Source organism: Erythrolamprus reginae, chromosome 7, assembly GCF_031021105.1.
Source record: "Erythrolamprus reginae isolate rEryReg1 chromosome 7, rEryReg1.hap1, whole genome shotgun sequence".
In the NCBI taxonomy this organism is placed as follows: domain Eukaryota; kingdom Metazoa; phylum Chordata; class Lepidosauria; order Squamata; family Dipsadidae; genus Erythrolamprus; species Erythrolamprus reginae.
Window position 1 is genome coordinate 50,714,574 of NC_091956.1, and position 18,815 is coordinate 50,733,388.

Consider the following 18,815-nt stretch of genomic DNA (forward strand, 5'->3'; position numbering starts at 1 on the left):
AAATGATTAGGGCTTGAATGACTAAACACAGGGACTCCAAGAGAGACTGCAACTGTCACAACCCAAAATTCCGAAGTTTCTACAAGCCATGACTACCACTTGCTTTGAGCAGGAGTTGCAATTCAAGCATAACCTTGTGGACTAGGACTGTCTGGAGTAGTTCAAACCCCTCCATAACTGATGTCAAAGTCCCAGATACTGAAGCTCCAAGTACCCATGGTTTGCCTTATTGCCAAGCTTCAGCTGAAGTCTGTTGTCCCACAACCAAGCCCCCACAGTTTCCAGGCACTGCAATAGGGCAGGGACAGCATCACTTGAGTCTCCAGGAGTGAAGATATGAAGATGGATAATGTCAGCATACTGATACCTCAACCCATGATGATCTCACGCAGCAGTTTCATGGAACTGTTAAATTGGAGTGGAGGCCTCCAGCAAATTACAAAAGGGCAGCGTGGGCTGGATCTCTCATTCCCTAGTAATACCTATTGGGACTGTCCTTGGAAACGGGATAAACCAGCGCAAGACTGTGCTACCAAGCTCCAGACATCATAAATGGCCCAAAAGGATACCATGGTTAACAATATTGAAAGTTGCTGAGAAGTCAAAGACAGCAAAGATTATTGCAATACCTCCATCTTCTGTGGCAAAAAACTGAAATGTCTTTCCTATGGAAACAATGTTTCTGTCTTTTAACCAAACCTAAATCATGACTGAAAGTACTACAATAATTCATTTCATCCAGGATTCTCTGAAGCTGCCAAGCAACCACCTATTCTACCAACTTCCCAAAAATAGTACAGGCAGATGGGATCAAAGATGGCTTTTTAAAGAGGGATCCTTCTAAAATTCCTAGGAACATTCTTTCCTGCAGTTGTTATGGTCCATCAGCTGCCAGCAGAGCTAGGAGCCAAGTCAGATTAGGAGTGGAAACCTGGAAGAGCTTGGGAGGGTTTGGAAGGCTCTGATGAGGAAACAGAAATAGAGGCAGATGCAGAGCCTTCTGTCTGCTCTCAAGTGGAGAGGCAGCTGTCTTTGGGGCCTGAGCTGAGTGAGCGGGGTGGAACAGATGGTGCCCATCCCAGATGTACATATGAGTACAGAGGAGAACATTGGAACAACGTGGTTGTTTTACTCATGAGTAAATGGTTTCTCATTGCTTGCGAAGGCTGGGTCAGAACAGCAGTGAAGAATTTATCACTGCCTGGACACACCTGCTAATCACTGTCCTGGAGACTTTTATTGACTAGGAGGGACAATGACCTAGTTGACAGTTGTCTACAGTAATAGGGTCAAGAACCTTGTCCATTTTTTCAGATCCTACAATAGAAGTATTATTATTATTATTATTATTATTATTATTATTATTATTATTATTTATTCAATTTGTATGCCGCCCCTCTCCGAAGACTCCGAAGTATAGATCCCGCTGTATAGAGCGTTGGTGAGACCACATTTGGAATACTGTATTCAGTTCTGGAGACCTCATCTACAAAAAGATATTGATAAAATTGAACAGGTCCAAAGACGGGCTACAAAAATGGTGGAAGGTCTTAAGCATGAAACTTATCAGGAAAGACTTAATGAACTAAATCAAAGTGTTGGTTATGACCTATAAAGCCCTGCATGGCATCGGACCAGAATATCTCCGGGATCGCCTTCTGCCGCACGAATCCCAGCGACCGGTTAGGTCCCACAGAGTTGGCCTTCTCTGGGTCCCATCAACTAAGCAATGTCGTTTGGCGGGACCCAGGAGAAGAGCCTTCTCTGTGGCGGCCCCGACCCTCTGGAAGCAGCTCCCCCCAGATATCAGAGTTGCCCCCACCCTCCTTGCCTTTCGCAAGCTCCTTAAAACCCACCTCTGTCGTCAGGCATGGGGGAATTGAAATTTCTCTTCCCCCTAGGCTTATAGAATTTGTACATGGTATGCTTGTATGTATGACTGGTTTTTTTATTTAAAAAAAGGGTTTTTTTTAGATGGTTTTTAATATTAGATTTGTTTACATTGTCTTTTTATATTGTTGTTAGCTGCCCCGAGTCTTTGGAGAGGGGCGGCATACAAATCTAATAAATAATAATAATAATAATAATAATAATAATAATAATAATAATAATAATCTGTATAGTCTGGAGGACAGAAGGGAAAGGGGGGACATGATCGAAACATTTAAATATGTTAAAGGGTTAAGTAAGGTTCAATATAGAAGTGTTTTTAATAGGAAAGTGAACACAAGAACAAGGGGGCACAATCTGAGGTTAGTCGGGTGAAAGATTAGAAGTAACATGAGAAAATATTATTTTACTGAAAGAGTAGTAGATGCTTGTAACAAACTTCCAGCAGACGTGGTTGGTAAATCCACAGTAACTGAATTTAAACATGCCTCGGATAAACATATATTCATCCTAAAATAAAATACAGGAAATAGTATAAGGGCAGACTAGATGGACCATGAGGTCTTTTTCTGCCATCAATCTTCTATGTTTCTAAGTGGTGACAGTACACAGCCTGGTGGGAGTCCCTGTATTAATTGTATATGTTACATTCTCAGACTGAAGCACATAGGATTCAGTCAGGTCCTCCATTCTAGAGGGAAAAATACTGACTGCTGATTGGTAGACTGTATGGCAGCTCCTTATAAAAGGGCTGGCTATTAGACAGAGCCTTTGCTGGATTGTGAATAGTTGCCAAATAAAGAGCAGTTGATTTGAAATAGGGTCTCACAACCAGAAATTGAAAACCAAACCAAAAGAGACTCGCTGATCACCACTTCCACCACACCTCTCCTGGCCTGGTGTCAAACCCTAAACCTAGCTGCACACATTTCTGAGATGTGGATATTACATGGATTTAAATTAAAGTTTTGATTATGTTACTGCTGACTCACTTGCCTTAATGGGAATGACATTTAGGTTCAATAGGAGTTCTATTGGGTGACTATATTCATGCAAAGTTCCATAAATATTTTATTTTAATTATCATTAACTGGTTGAACAACTATGATAAAGTGTAACCCTTTATAGTTGACCTGAAACTAAATGCAAGCTCCTTTTTCCCATACAATTGTTTCATTCTAAATTATTTCATGCTTTTTTCCCCAAGGAAAATCAAAACGCATTGAAAATGCAGATTGTTGTGTTTTATCAAGGAAGGATGAAATAGTAATAAAATATGTTCCATATATTTAATCTTAGCACTAGGAATGTATTTTTCACATATGTCTTAGATGTTGGAGCCACATCTATTAAAAGTTGCTGATTTACAGTTACATACAAACATAGAAGACTGACGGAAGAAAAAAACCTCACGGTCCATCTAGTCTTCCCTTATACTATTTCTTGTATTTTATCTTAGGATGGATATATGTTTATCCCAGGCATGTTTAAATTCAGTTACTGTGGATTTACCAACTTTACCAACCACGTCTGCTGGAAGTTTGTTCTAAGTATCTACTACTCTTTCAGTGAAATAATATTTTCTCACATTACTTCTAATCTTTCCCCCAACTAATCTCAGATTGTGCCCCCTTGTTCTTGTGTTCATTTCCCTATTGAAAAAACTTCTCTTGTGAACCTTATTTAACCCTTTAACATATTTAAATGTTTCGATCATGTCCCCCCTTTCCCTTCTGTCCTCCAGACTATACAGATTGAGTTCAATAAGTCTTTCCTGATAAGTTTTATACTTAAGACCTTCCACCATTTTTGTAACCCGTCTTTGGACCTGTTCAATTTTATCAATATCTTTTTGTAGATGAGATCCCCAGAACTGAACACAGTATTCCAAATGTAGTCTCAGCAGCGCTCTATACAGCAGGATCACAATCTTCCTCTTCCTGCTTGTTATACCTCTACCCATGCAGCCAAGCATACTACTTGCTTTCCATACCGCCTGACTGCACTGTTCACCCATTTTGAGACTGTCAGAAATCACTACCCCTAAATCCTTCTCTTCTGAAGTTTTTGCTAACACAGAACTGCCAATACAATATTCAGATTGAGGATTCCTGTCTCTGCTCAGAATACTCGCCATTAATAACAACCCTCTGATATCTACAGTTCAGCCAACTGCAAATCCACTGAATATCCAGGGAATAAGTCCAATCTTCACTAATTTATCTATCAGCTCTTTATGTGGAACCGTATCAAAGGCTTTGCTGAACTCCAGATAGACAATATCCACGGCAGCACCTTCATCCAACACCTTTGTGACATAATCAAAGAAATCAATGAGATTAGTCTGACATGATTTGCCTTCAATAAAGCCATGCTGATTTGGGTCCAATAAGTTATTGTTTTTTAGGTGCTGATTTATCCTCTTTTTGAGTAGAGTCTCCATCATTTTAATTATAACTGATGTCAAGCTAACTGGCCTGTAGTTACCAGCTTCTTCTCTACTGACCTTCTTGTGGATAGGCACAACAATGGCCATTCTCCAATCATCAGGAATATCTCCTGTTAGCAGGGATTGGTTAAACAAATCAGTCAGGGGGGCAGCAATCACATATCTGAGTTCTTAAAGAACCCTGGGGTGGATGCCATTGGGACCCATTGCCTTATTTATCTTTAATCGTTCAAGTTCTTCTAAGACATCGGCCTCTAGGATCACTGGAGCTGAATCCCTACATACAGGTGGAAGCAATGCTATATCCACCCATATATTATTGTAAGCTGCCTTCTGAGAAAACTGAACAGAAGTAGCTATTCAAATGGTCAGCGACCTCCTTATTCCCATCAATGTATGTATTATCTCCAGTACTAAACTTTGTGATGCTGCAGTTTTTCTTCTTCCTATCACTAATATATCTGAAAAAGGTTTTATCCCCCTTCTTCACAGATTTGACAATTTCTTTCTCTTTTGAGGCTTTAGCAGCATATATTATCTGTTTTGCCTCTTTCTGTCTCATTTTATATATCTCTCTGTCAGCTGTACTTCCAGACTCTTTATATCTCCTATAGGCAGACTTTTTTTTCATTGACTATAGCCCTTACATCATTACTAAACCATAGCGGTTTCTTCTCCCTTTTACCTTTAGTTATTTGCCTTACATACTCTGGCTCTTAAGATGGCCTTCTTTAATACAATCCACTGGGCACTTTTTCCTGCCATTTTATCCCTGCCCTTTAATTCATTATTTAAATATTTCCCCATTTTATTGAAATTTGTTTTTCTGAAATCCAATACTTTGGTTGCAGTATAGGATTGCTCACAATTAGTTTTTACATCAAACCACAAACATAGGTGGTCACTGCAACCTAAGATTTCTCCCACCTTAACCTCTGAAACTCGGTTCCCATTTGTAAAAATTAAATCTAGAATATTCTCCCCTCTAGTTCTAGGACAAGATAAAAGAGCCAGCATGGTGTAGTTGTTTATATGTTGGATTAGGAGAAAGGAAACCAGATTTAATTCTCTATTCAGCCATAGGATTTTATTGGATTCCTATAAAGCAATCACTGTCTCTCAGCACAATCCATCTCTCTGAGTTCTTATCATGGAAAGCAGTCAGAGAGGAAATTATTTGGCATGCTGTCTTGAAGTCTTATAAAATCTGCAATATAAACTTTACAAATACAGTGATACCTCGTCTTACGAACACCCCTTAAAACAAACGTTTCGTGATTCGAACCCGGAGTTTACAATTTGTTTGCCTTGTCTTAAGAACCATTTTCATTTTATGAACCCGAGCCCAGGTGTGTGTACTGTTGTACTGTGCGTGTGCTCTCGTACTGCGCGTGCACTCTCTGACTGCCGCAGGGATTCCCCTGCCTTGTGACTGTCACTGCTGGGATTTCCCATTTAATTACAGCCCCCGCAGGGATTCCGTGGGGGGGGAGAACCACACCTGAACCTGGAGCCCACTTAGGACCTGCCACCTGCTTGGAGGAGGAGAAGCTGCAGCCACCACCACCGCTGCAGCTACCGCTGCGGGAGGAGCTGCGCCAGGCTCTGAAGTTTGCAAAAGTTTCCACACCTCCTCTGTGGCTGGGAGGCTCAGTGGGGAAGGAGGCCATGTTCGGGCACGAGAGTTCAGACCTCTTCGCCCGCCTCCAGCCTCCTCACACCCCTGGCCTCCCACTGCTTCCCCCTACCTGCCCAATCCGTCCCTCTCTCCGACTTTCTCCTCCTTTGCCTCCCACCTTGGGACGCGGCTCCTCCCGCAGTGGTGGTTGCTGTGGTGGTGGCTGCTGTGGTAGTGGCTGCTGCGGTGGTGGCTGCTGCGGTGGTGGCATCTGCAGCTTCTCCTCCTCCTCTGGCCACTAGTGAGGATCCTGGCAGGCAGCTTCAAGTGGCCCTCTCATAGCCCCTTTGCTGACAGCGCTCCCAGCGAAGGGGCTACAAGAGAGGCGGGGCAGGTGTTCCCAAAGCACTCGGAAAAAGCGCTCCCAGCGAAGCGGCTGCAAAAGCGCTTTCTCCGAGCGCTTTGGGAATGCCCGCCCCACCCCTCTTGCAGCCCGTTCACTGGGAGCACTTTCTTTTTTTTTTTTTTTTTTTTTTGAAAAATACTTTATTTATTTACAAGCATAATTAAAAACAGGGAGGGGGATTGAGGGAAGGGGGGACAGAACGAAAAGTTGGGGGTAGGATAGGGTGGGGGGGGAGGGAGAATTCAAAAACAAAACATTTATAGTAGAATTGTGATACAAATGAGTTATAATACACAAGTGTCTTAGAAGAAATGTAATAACTAATCTTAATATTTATATATGGAAATGACTCAAATGTGGTATTTCTTAGTATACATATATTGGCATTAAAGTTCTAGCTGTGAAGAGGAGGAGAAAAGAAAAGAAGAAAGAGAGAGAAAAAAAAAGGAAGAGAGAGAGAGAGAAGAATCTGCATTTAATGCAGACGTTTTTATGGACGACTTTTGTTCAATTGTTGAGTGGGGAGTATATAGGTGATATAATGGGTGTGTATAAAGATTAGTCATTCTGAAAGTAGTCAGTATGTTTATAGTGTGTGTTAAGTTAGTTAGAAAACAGATAAAAAGAGATTTGATATATTTTCTTGTTGCAAATTTGATTAGTTTTTGGTGCTTCTTTTCTAATTTATTTTAATATTAATTTAAGTGTTGAAGGTACTTTTGGGTGTGGTAACGTATGAACTTTACAATAAAAGTTTTTTGTATTTTTTCTGAGAAACCCATTTATGCCAACTTTCCCATGCTTCGTAATATTCTGAGTCTTTTTTGTTTTGTGCTTCCATTGCTATTTTAGACATTTCAGCACATTCGTTAATTTTCGTAATTATTGTAAAGAAAGAGGGTACTTGATCAGATTTCCAAAGAGAGGCATATGATATTCTGGCTGCAGTTATAATTTGTAGTATAAGGTATTTTTGTGTCTTAGTAAGGTTTTGTCTGAATATCCCCAGAAGATAGAGCTCAGGTTTGAGTGGTAATTTGATTGACATGACTTGGTCGATTAGGGATTGAATTGTTGTCCAGTATTTTTGTGCAATTGGGCAAGTCCACCATGTGTGGTAGTAGGTTCCAGGTTTGATCTTGCACTTCCAGCAGGTCGGTGAAAAGTTGGGGAACATTTTGGATATTCTTGCTGGGGGCAAATGCCAACGATAAAACATTTTGATTTGGTTCTCCTTGTAAGACATTGCAGTTGTCATTTTATAATTTGATGTCCATGTTTTCTCCCACTCAATTAAGTTAATCGTGTATCCAAAATTCTGAGCCCAAGCTATCATACAACATTTCACTTGCTCTTCGGGATTTTCTTGGATTAGTAAGTAGTTGTACAATTTTGAGATCATTTTTGTAGAAGGACCGAAAAGAATCGTGTCTATTACATTATTATTTTGAAATCCAAATTGCTTTTTGTGTTGTTCGTATTTTAGTTTAATTTGTAAATATGTTAACCAATCTATATTAATTCCTTGATTGTTCAATTGTTGTTTAGAAATAAGAGCATCTGATTCGTCGAGTAGTTGTTGGTATCTCAGAGTTTTAGAGTACGAGAAGAGATTGGGAAAAGTTAGTATTTCATTGGGGGATATCCATTTTGGTATTGAGGTGTAGTAATTTTTTTTTATAGTAAACCAGATTGTTATTAGTGTTTTGCGTAAGTAATGATTTTTGAAGTATTTGGGTATTTTGTGGTAGTCTGCTGTCAAGAAAGTATGCCACCCAGCAAGAAGATCAAATCCTTCCAGAATTAAGAGTCTTGAGTTTTGGAGTGTAATCCAATTTTTAATCATGGTTAAAATGGTAGCTTGATAATACATATAAAAATCTGGAAGTCCAAGTCCACCCCTGGATCTAAGGTCTTGAAGGTTTTTCAATTTTATTCTGGCCTTCTTCTTGGTCCAAATAAACTTCTTTACTTGTTTGTGAAGAGTATTAAAAAAAGTTTTATTCAAATTTATTGGAGCAACTTGAAATAAGTAAAGAAACCTTGGAAGAATGTTTGATTTTATGGCAGCTATTTTTCCCATAATAGATAAGTTTAATTTTGACCATCTATTAAGATCTTGTTGTATTTCTTTAACTAATCGTTCATAATTGTCTTTTTTGATCGTAGCATAATTCGAAGTCATCCAAATTCCTAAATATTTAATTTTTTTTTGTGGTCTTTATTTTAATTAATTCTTCCAAGGTAAGTATCTCTTTTGGTATCATATTTTTTGTCAAAATTTGTGTTTTATTTTTATTGATTTGTAGGCCAGATATTTCACCAAATTTATAAATTTCGTCAAATAAAATGGGTGCTGTTCGAATTGGATCTTGTAGGATGAATACAATGTCATCCGCAAAGGCCTGCAGTTTGTAATGTTCTTTTTTAATCATAATACCGTGAATTTGTGAGTTGTTTCTTATAGTCTTGAGAAAGGTCTCGATGGCCAGAATAAAAATAAGTGGGGACAGAGGACATCCTTGACGTACACCTTTAGTTATAGTAATTGTGTTGGTAATATCATTGTTAAAAAGAATTTTGACCGATTGAGTAGAATAAATAGTTTTGATTAGATTGAAAAATTTGGAGCCGAAATTCATGAATTTAATTTGATTTATAAGATAATGCCATTGGAGACTGTCAAAAGCTTTTTTGAGATCCATAAATATTAATGCAGCTGCTTTATCATAATTTTTGTCATAGTATTCCAAGGCATTTAGTATAGTTCTTGTGTTTGTGGAAATGTTTCTTCCCGGAAGGAATCCGTTTTGGTCAGAATGGATAATTTTATTTAATATATTTTTTAGTCTGTCCGCAATTATTGATGCAAATATTTTATAGTCAGTGTTAAGTAATGCAATCGGTCTGTAATTCTCCAAATGGTGTCTATTTTCAATGTCTTTAGGGATAAGGGTTATATAGGATTCAAACCAGGACGCGGGCAGTTTTGCATGTGAGAGCGCATTGTTATAGATGTCTAAGAGTATGGGTGCCATTATATCCATATGAAATTTATAAAATTCAGATGGGATTCCGTCTGGTCCTGGGGTTTTATTGTTTTTTTGTTTGTTTATTGCAGCCTCAATATCCGAAATAGAAATTGGTTTGTTTAGAAGAGTTCTTTGGTCATCTGTTATCATAGTTGTTTGTTCGTTTGTTTGTAAATATTTTGATATTAAATTGGCATCCAAATTTGAGACTTGGTAGAGTTGTTGATAAAAATTTTGGATAATTTGTTTTTTTTCAGAATTGGTCGTTTTCAGTTGTCCAGAAGGGTCAACTAAAGTATCTATGTTTCTATCGGATTTTTGATGGGCTAATTTGAGAGAAAGCCAACGTCCTGGTTTATTGGCCGCTTCAAAATATGTTTGTTTCGCATTTTTAACCTTTTGAGCAATGTGTTGTTGTGTTATTAAATTTATTTGATGTTTGATCGTATTTATTTCTAATAGAGTTATGTTATTTTTAGGATCATTGCAGAGTAGCTTTTCTGCTTCTTGAAGAGAGATGTTTAGTTTTTGAAGTTGTGCATATTTTTCTTTGTTTTTGTTTGCTGTGTATGAGATGTAAATACCGCGTATATATGCTTTAGTGGCGTCCCACGCTATTTCGTTGGATATCTCGCCATTGAAGTTACTTTGGATGAAAGGGGGGATATCATTCTGTATTTTATGTTGGAATTGTTTTTGGTTTATCACTGTTGAGTACATTGACCATCTATGCGGAATATTGTAAGTGTTGTCTCTTATTGTGAGTAGGAGGGGGTTGTGGTCTGCCCAAGTTGCATTGAGTATTTGAACATCAATTATTTGATTTATTATTTCTATATTAGACCAAGCCATGTCAATACGTGAGCAGGTTCGATGGGGGGGAGAGAAAAAGGTATATTGTGTAGATTTAGGGTAAAAGTATCACACTGGGAGCACTTTCAACCAGGGCTGTCAGCAAAGGGGCTGCAGGAGATGCAGGGCAGGGGTTCCTAAAGCGCTCAGAGAAAGCGCTCTCGCAGCTGCTTCTCTGGGAGTGCTTTTGCCGAGTGCTTCGGGAACGCCCGCCCCACCCCTCTTGCAGCGCCTTCACTGGGAGCGCTTTCGTCCAGGACTGTCAGCAAAGGGGCTGCAGTAGAGGTGGGGCAGGCGTTCCTGAAGCGCTCGGAGAATTGCTGGATATGCTTATACTGAAATTAATGAAAACAATGAAACAAGTATTAGGAAGTTATTTCAGAAAAAGAAATCAATTATAGAGAACTGGAATCCTCCAATTAATGGAAGGGTATTTGAATTTGGACCCAAAAGTTGAAGCAAGCTTTCAAAGACTTCCACTGAACTATATTGCTTATCTAAATTGGATAAACTACTACTTTCCACTATTACTTCATTTAGATAAAATAGGCTTGATTTTTAGAATGGGCCATTGGCCTTGCTTGCTATAAAATGTTCTGCCAAACCTGCAAAATGAATGTGGAGAGAAATTATTTTAGAAGTTTGAAGAACAAATTTCATGTGCAAATATCCAGGGGTGAAATGCTCCGGGTTTGGACTGAATCGGGCATGCTGGTAGCAGTGGCTTCCAGTAGTTTGGAGGACCAGTAGTGATGGCTGACTGGTGATGCCCCCAAACAGGCTCGCCCTGCCCTGCCCAGTCTCTGCTCTGCAGCTTGTCTGCTTGAAGTGCTGTGCCCCTGATCTGCCAGGTGAGCCTGCGAAGTCACAGCTTATCTAACTGCCCCTAACCCCCTTCCACAATCTCAACCTGACTTCCTTACTCCATTCTCCATGGCCTGCAGCCCCAACATGCTTTCCTGCCTTCCACGTGGCACTCCCGGTGTCCCTGTGGCCATCTTGCAAAGGCAGGCAAACGGAAGACCACATGGAAGGCAGGAAAGCATATTGGGATACTGGGAAGAGAGGTAGCAGCCTACTCCATTCCTGCAGCCCTGGCATGCTTGCTGGCCTTCCATGCAGTCTTCTTGGTGTCCCTCTGGCCAGTTTGTGAAAGCAGACAAGCGGATGGCCATATGGAAGGCAGAAAAGCAATGTTGGGGCAGGCCAGACATGGGAAAGAGATCTAGCAGCCTTCCTGTTGGTTCCTCACACCTGCTTGCCTTCAGACAGCTTTGAGCAGCACTGGTAGGCAATGGGGTGCACATGCACAGCCGACATGAAGAACAGGGTGGCAACAACAGTGATGAAAAAGCTTATTTTTCAACTTGTAATTTTTGATAGTTTTCAGCATGAGATGCCTCCAGCCACTGCTTCTGGCTGGTTTCCAGCTGACAAAAAGATGGCAGCTGGAGACTTCTTGAGCCAAAAATGAGGTGGTAGCTGTAAGCTTCTTGCACCGAAAACTATTGAAAACTATAAGCTGAAAAAGAGGACTGAAGTCCTGTCACCTCTATTACTGTCCTATTATTCTCACCGGCTGCATATGTGTATGCCATTGCTTGCCTATGCTACTGATGGCCTGACCTTGCCAGGAGAATGGCCTTCTGTGTGGAGCTGCTCAGAAGGCAACTGAAAACTACCAGCAGCTGGAGGCTTATTGCAAAAGATGGCTGAGCCTCACTGTGTCCCCCCATCAAGGTGCGGAGAAAGGTGAGTGAGGTGGATGGCGAATGAGCAGCATGTAAGTGGAAGCCCCAGGAAAGTTTGGAGCCATGTGATGACACATTCCCCAACCTGACTGAGGCAAATAGTGACCAGTCAGAGACTCTGGAGCCTCAAGGAATGGTGTGTCCCTGGGCTCCCAACCCAAGGTGAAGGATGAGCGGGCAGTGCGGCATTTATTTTATTTATTTATTATTTGGATTTGTATGCCGCCCCTCTCCGAAGACTCGGGGTGGCTCACAACAAGTGAAACAATCATAATAATCCAATTAATTAAAATATTTAAAGATTTAAAAACCCCATATACTAACAGACACACACACAAGCATACCATGTATAAATTAAACGTGCCCAGGGGAGATGTTTAATTTCCCCATGCCTGACGGCAAAGGTGGGTCTTAAGGAGTTTACGGAAGGCAGGAAAAGTAGGGGCAGTTCTAATCTCCGGGGGGAGTTGGTTCCAGAGAGCCGGTGCTGCCACAGAGAAGGCTCTTCCCCTGGGACCCGCCAACCGACATTGTTTAGTTGACGGGACCCGGAGAAGGCCCACTCTGTGGGACCTAATCGGTCGCTGGGATTCGTGCGGCAGGAGGCGGTCTCGGAGATATTCTGGTCCGATGCCATGAAGGGCTTTAAAGGTCATAACCAACACTTTGAATTGTGACCAGAAATTGATCGGCAGCCAATGCAGACTGCGGAGTGATGGTGAAACATGGGCATACCTAGGTAAGCCCATGACTGCTCTCGCAGCTGCATTCTGCACGATCTGAAGTTTCCAAACACTTACCTTTGCTGAGCAGAGTGGGATGATTAGTTGGTCTGTGTGACAAAGGCAACATATATAGGTGGGACAGGGGTGGACAGAATAGACGTGACAAGTAGCAAGCAAGTGGGCAGGACAAGTGGCGAACAGGTGGGCGGGGGCAAGGGAAGCGGAAGGTGATATTTGTCACTTCAGTGAACCAGTTAAAATTTCCCCTACTAGTTCACCCAAACTGGTTAGAACCAGCTGAATGCCATCTTGAATATTTAAATATAGTATATATGTTCATATTACATTTCAGAAGGAAATGTTATTTTTTATTTACAATTTTCATTAATTAATTAATTAATTCATTCATTCATTCATTTACACATTTCATTACACTTTTCATTCATTAATTTATCAATAAGTTGAATGGCTGAATTATATAATATCTATAGAAAGCAGGCTTTTATTGTGCTTTGAACAGTCTCATCAGTTTTCATTTTTGGTTCCACTATTTTTGTGGAGAATATGAATCAAAAATTGAAAATAAATAAAAACTAAAAACAATAATATGGTCTTAATGTAGTCTCCAGCGGTAAACATGACACCACAGAAAAGCTTCTGCTCTAGTGTACCACTAATTAGAAAGGCATAGCCAAGGAGCAATGCCCATTTGTCATCTGGTATTACATCATAAATGTGAGTAGATCCGTGTTAAATGCAGCTAAGTGGTTGGCCTTTTATTATGGTCCTTCCCCCCCCCCCATATCTGCTTACCATTATTACTTAATCACAGATGCAACCTTTCCCACTTCAGCTTGTTAATTCATTCGTTATTTATGCAACTCTGATCTTTGTGACATATTTATCCTTTGGCTTGACATCAAATTATTTTTAATACATGATCTGTTTAAAGGTGGCCTTTGCCCAATATTCTTCCTTGAAAATCTCTGACACATTCACACATGCATTTTTTATTGTTCTCACATATTGCTTATCGCTGTGCATGATTACCGCTTTGAAAGCACAGCAGATGGGGTTCCTGCTTTGTGATGAAACAGATGAGATACTCAAATCGATTGCTTTATCAACAATCAGTTGTAGATAAAAATCATTTTAATGAGGGAAATTAATGGTGTTTGCAAACATGATGTTAATTAAAGAGCATTGCTTAGGCTTTCCTCTTCTTTTTTTCCCCCTTGCAACACAATTTTTGTTACCCATGACATCTTTCATTATTGACTCATGCCCCAAAGAAAATGCGATTAAAATCTGCTTTTGTTTGATGTAGCTTTTATTGAAGAAAGGAATAGATCTTTCTGAAGTGTCCTGGTGAGATGAAAGTCTAATTATCTCTGCAAATGAAAGGAAAAGCTTTAATTAGGTCTGCACTGAATCTCTGCACTGTGAATTTGTGCATTGTGATGGATGGAACTTACATCTCCTCAGTGGCTAAGGTTGAAATAATGAAAGAAGAGAAAACGTAACCTGCTCCCATGATTCAACAGGCAAGGTTGAGCTGGAGGTACACCTGTGTTACATGAGTGTGCCCAGAGCAGCTGCCATAGGCCATGTTTCAGTGCAAGGCATTCAGCTGTTCTACAGCCCCCTCCTGAGCTTTGATCTTTTCTCAGACAGCAGGGGACCTAACAAATCAAGCTTTTCATGTTTCACTCTTTCACTCTCTTTTGCTTCACCATTCACACTCTAAATCCAAAGGGAAAGACAAAATATTGTCTTTTTCTGATGCTATAATGATCAGTAGCTTACATGACTCAAGTTACCATTATGCTTTACAAGAGCTATTTTAAGGTTTGTAGGGCATAAAATGGGAAGGGGGAAGTGTGTGTGTGTGTGTGTGTGTGTGCGCGCGCGTTCTTATTTTGATGGTTAGTTAACTGTTTATGATTTTAACATTATTCTTGAGCATAATACATACTTTCTAAATGCATTGTTTTTCTGTAGGACTCTAATGCCCATCCTGGTGAGAAAGGTGACATTTAAGGATATTGTTATGATTCTAATGGCCCCAGGAGGAAATTCTAAATGATGACAAATAATGCAATATCCCAATTTTATATCATCTCTACTCTATTTTTACTACAGCAGTTTTAGGCTTATTCAGTCTTTCTGTAGTCCAGCTGATAGCAGAAGGTCAAATTGCTACTTATTCACATCACTTGCAGCTAACACTTTCTTTGTCTGGAATCATAAAGCACCTTTGACATCAAGGGCAGTCAAGGGGATTACTTGCACACCTTTCTAGACAGGATAATGAGGAAGATGGGAAAGGGAATTGAAGACAAATTTGGATCAGCAGGAGCATGTTGACCTTTCATTCTTATAGTTAGAGTGTTTGGTATTGTTTTACAAAGAATTAGGGTAATTGTCCGCCTTCTGCAAAACCAGGTGTTGCCCAGCAAGCTAATCATGTGGATGAAGGAGAATGTGTGATAAATAGGATAATTGTGATCTCTATAATTGTTATCTTAGCTGGTTTAGAAATTAAAAGGTAGTACTGATTTTCAGTGCAAATATATTGTTTTATTTCCACTTAAAATTACAAGGCCTGAAAATGAATGTGATTAGGTATTTCACCAGTGAGGACTATAATTTGGTCTGTGTCAGGAAAAACAGCATTTTCTCATGAATTTGGCTTTTTATATTTTGTTACAAAGTTAGAACTAAATTTCTTTGCACCTAATCTCTGCATTCTTTATAATTGGCTTTAAATATGCAATAAACAAGTATGTTCTATGTATGTGTCTTAATATAGACTTAGCTTTTTGTTATTTAATTGTTATTTATTTTTTTAGTTGAAATACAAAATCTAGGAATGAATACACTGCATGTACTATATTGTGTTTTACTTTATTTTTGTATTATTGCACATAAAAGATACATAAATAAAAATGTAGTATTATAATCCATACATTGTTTGGGACAACACTGGGTATAAAATGAGTCCAGTATTAAAGCTTAATAACTGCCCCAAAGCAGAATGTTGATATAATAATTTCCTGAAAGGAATTGTTTTTATATTTAATTAATTAATTAAGTAATTAAGTAATTATATTTTTATGTTGCCCAATTCTCTAGGCTGGCTCACAACAAAAATGAACATGAATCAGTATAAAAACATTTCAATTTAAAATAATTGCAGCCATCCATACATTCATGGGCTGACCTCGCTACTCATCCCCAGAGGTCAGTGCCCTCAGGCCTGTTGAAAAACCCGTGTCTTTACAGTTTTCTGTAGGACTTTAAAGGTAATAACCAGCACCTTAAATTGTGACCAGAGACTGATAGGAAGCCAGTGCAGCTCATGAAGAATTGATGTAGTGTGTGGGTGTATCTGGGCATACTCACAACAGCTCATGCAGCTGCATTCTGGACCAACTGTAGTCTAAGACTACTCTTGAAGGGTAGCCCCATGTTACCATGAGAAGAGCCTCTCGATCCAAGTAGGGTCGCAATTGGTGCACTAGTCAAACCTGTGCAGAGGTCCCCCTAGCTACAGCTTTGAGGTGTTGATCTAATCTCGCCTAGTGGTTTCATGTAGATGTTAAATAGTAGGGGAAAGAGGACTTAGTCCTGAGGTACCCTGAAAATGAGGGGTCTAGGAATTGACTTCTGCCCTCCCACCAACACCGACTGCGAGAGAGATAGAGAGATAGAAAATGAACCATCATAATACGGTGTCTCCCAATCCCAGCTCTCTTGGCTCCCGCAGGGAGGTGGAACCGATTAGGTGGTTCTGCCCCAGACTCCTAATGGACCCAGAGGGTTTTCAGAGAGCATTTGGGCTATACCAGATGCACTCATCCACAGTTTGGCAGAGTCTCTTGCTGTGGCCTGGAACAAGGCTGCAATGGAAGCTCTTGACTGGATTGTGCCGTTGCGACCTTTCTGTGGTACTAGACCCCAAAGAGCTCCATGGTTCACTGAGGAACTCCAGGAGTTGAAATGCCAGAAGAGATGTCTAGAAGCGATGGAGGAAGAGTAAATCCAAGTCCGCTTGAACACTGTAAGAGCTCATATTAAGACTTACAAAGTGGCGCTCAAGGCAGCAAGATGCTCGTATCATGCCGCCTTGATTGCATCAGCAGAATCTCGCCCGGCTGCTCTGTTTAGGGTGAATTGCTCCCTTCTTAATCAGGGGGGGAGCTGGGGAGCCTTTGCAGAGCTGTGCCGAGGATTTTAACACATTTTTCGCTGATAAAATCACTCGGATCTGGGCGGACCCCGACTTCAATTGGATAACAGAGTCGACTGACAACGAGTCTGGGAGGAGTTTGATCTGGTGACACCTGATGAAGTGGACAAGGCCATTGGAGTTGTGAGTTCCGCCACCTGTTTACTGGATCCGTGTCCCTCCTGGTTGGTTTCGGCCAGCAAGGAGGTGACATGGAGCTGGGTCCAGGAGATTGTCAATGCTTCTTTGGGGAGGGGGTCCTTTCCGGCTCCCTACCAGGAGGCACTTGTGTGCCCCCTCCTCAAGAAGCCTTCCCTGGACCCAGCAATACCTAACAACTCTCATCCAGTCTCCAACCTTCCCTTTATGGGGAAGGTTGTCGAGAAGGTGGTGTCGCTCCAGATCCAACAGTCCTTGCAAGAAACCAACTATCTAGGCCCTCAACAGTCAGGATTTAGGACCGGCTACAGCATGGAAACTGCTTTGGTCATGCTGATGGATGATCTCTGGTGGGCCCGGGACAGGGGTTTATCCTCTGTCCTGGTGCTTCTTGACCTCTCAGCAGCTTTCAATACCATCAACCATGATATCCTTCTGCGCCGGCTGGAGGGGTTGGGAGTGGGAGACACTGTTTTTCAGTGGTTCTCCTCCTACCTCTTCAGACGGTCACAGTCGGTGTTAGTGGAGGGTCAGAGGTTGACCTCTAGGTCTCTCCCTTGTAGGGTGCCTTAATATCTACATGAATATCTTCAATATCTATATGAAACCGCTGGGTGAGATCATCCAAGGGCATGGGGTGAGGTATCATCAGTACGCTGATGATACCCAGCTGTACATTTCCACCCCATGTCCAGTCAGTGAAGCAGTGAAAGTGATGTGCCGGTGCCTGGAGGCTGTTGGAGTCTGAATGGGTGTCAACAGACTCAAACTCAACCCTGATAAGACGGAGTGGCTGTGGGTTTTGCCTCCCAAGGACAATTCCATCCATCCGTCCATCACCCTGGGGGGGGGGGAAATCATTGACCCCCTCAGAGAGGGTCTACAACTTGGGCATCCTCCTCGATCCACAGCTAACATTAGAACACCATCTTTTGGCTGTGGCGAGGAGGGTGTTTACCCAGGTTCGCCTGGTGCACCAGTTGCGGCCCTATTTGGACTGGGAGTCACTGCTCACAGTCACTCATGCCCTCATCACCTCAAGGTTCGACTACTGTAATGCTCTCTACATGGAAATGATTTGACCACGACAAGGGAGAAACGACAAGGGAGAAACAACTATGCCCCTTAATCTCAGATCATCTCTCCATTGCCCCAAGAGAAACAGTAGATCAAATATGTGACCCCCCCACCCCACCCTTATGAGTCAGACCCTGAACTACTTGGGTCAGATCCTTGGTTATCATGGAAGCCATGAATTCCTGAGCTGCATCAAAGAATTCATGGAGTGATGGCAAGTTAAAGTCTCCCAGCACCATGAGCCAGTCTGGCTACCACCTCTAGCAGCGCAGACAGGGCCATTGTAATGCAGCTGAGAGGCAGATACATCAGCAGTAGCCCCAACTGAACCCCTGAGTCCAACTTCAGGAGGAGAGACCCACACCCAACATCCTGCAATCCTGCGAGGAAGAAGATTCTTGTATGCTATAATTGCCACTCCTCCACCCCTCCCTTGGGGTCACAGCTGGTGCCATATTTGAAACCCTTCTGGGTATATCTCTGAGAGGAGGACACCCCCCTCCACTCCTTGCCCAGCCAGGTCTCAGTTATACATTCCAGGTCGGCTCCCTCCTCCCTGATTAAATCATGAATGAGGGGAGTTTTGTTGATAATAGACCTGGCATTAAACAGCAGCAGCTTGAGT

The 18,815-nt window shown here is 41.3% G+C and overlaps 1 protein-coding gene across 1 annotated transcript in view; it reads left to right on the forward strand.

The window, feature by feature from the left end:
* TENM3 (teneurin transmembrane protein 3) overlaps positions 1-18,815 on the forward strand; it is a 1,937,374-nt gene that overhangs the window by 821,492 nt on the left and 1,097,067 nt on the right. The gene's annotated exons all lie outside the window — the stretch shown is intronic.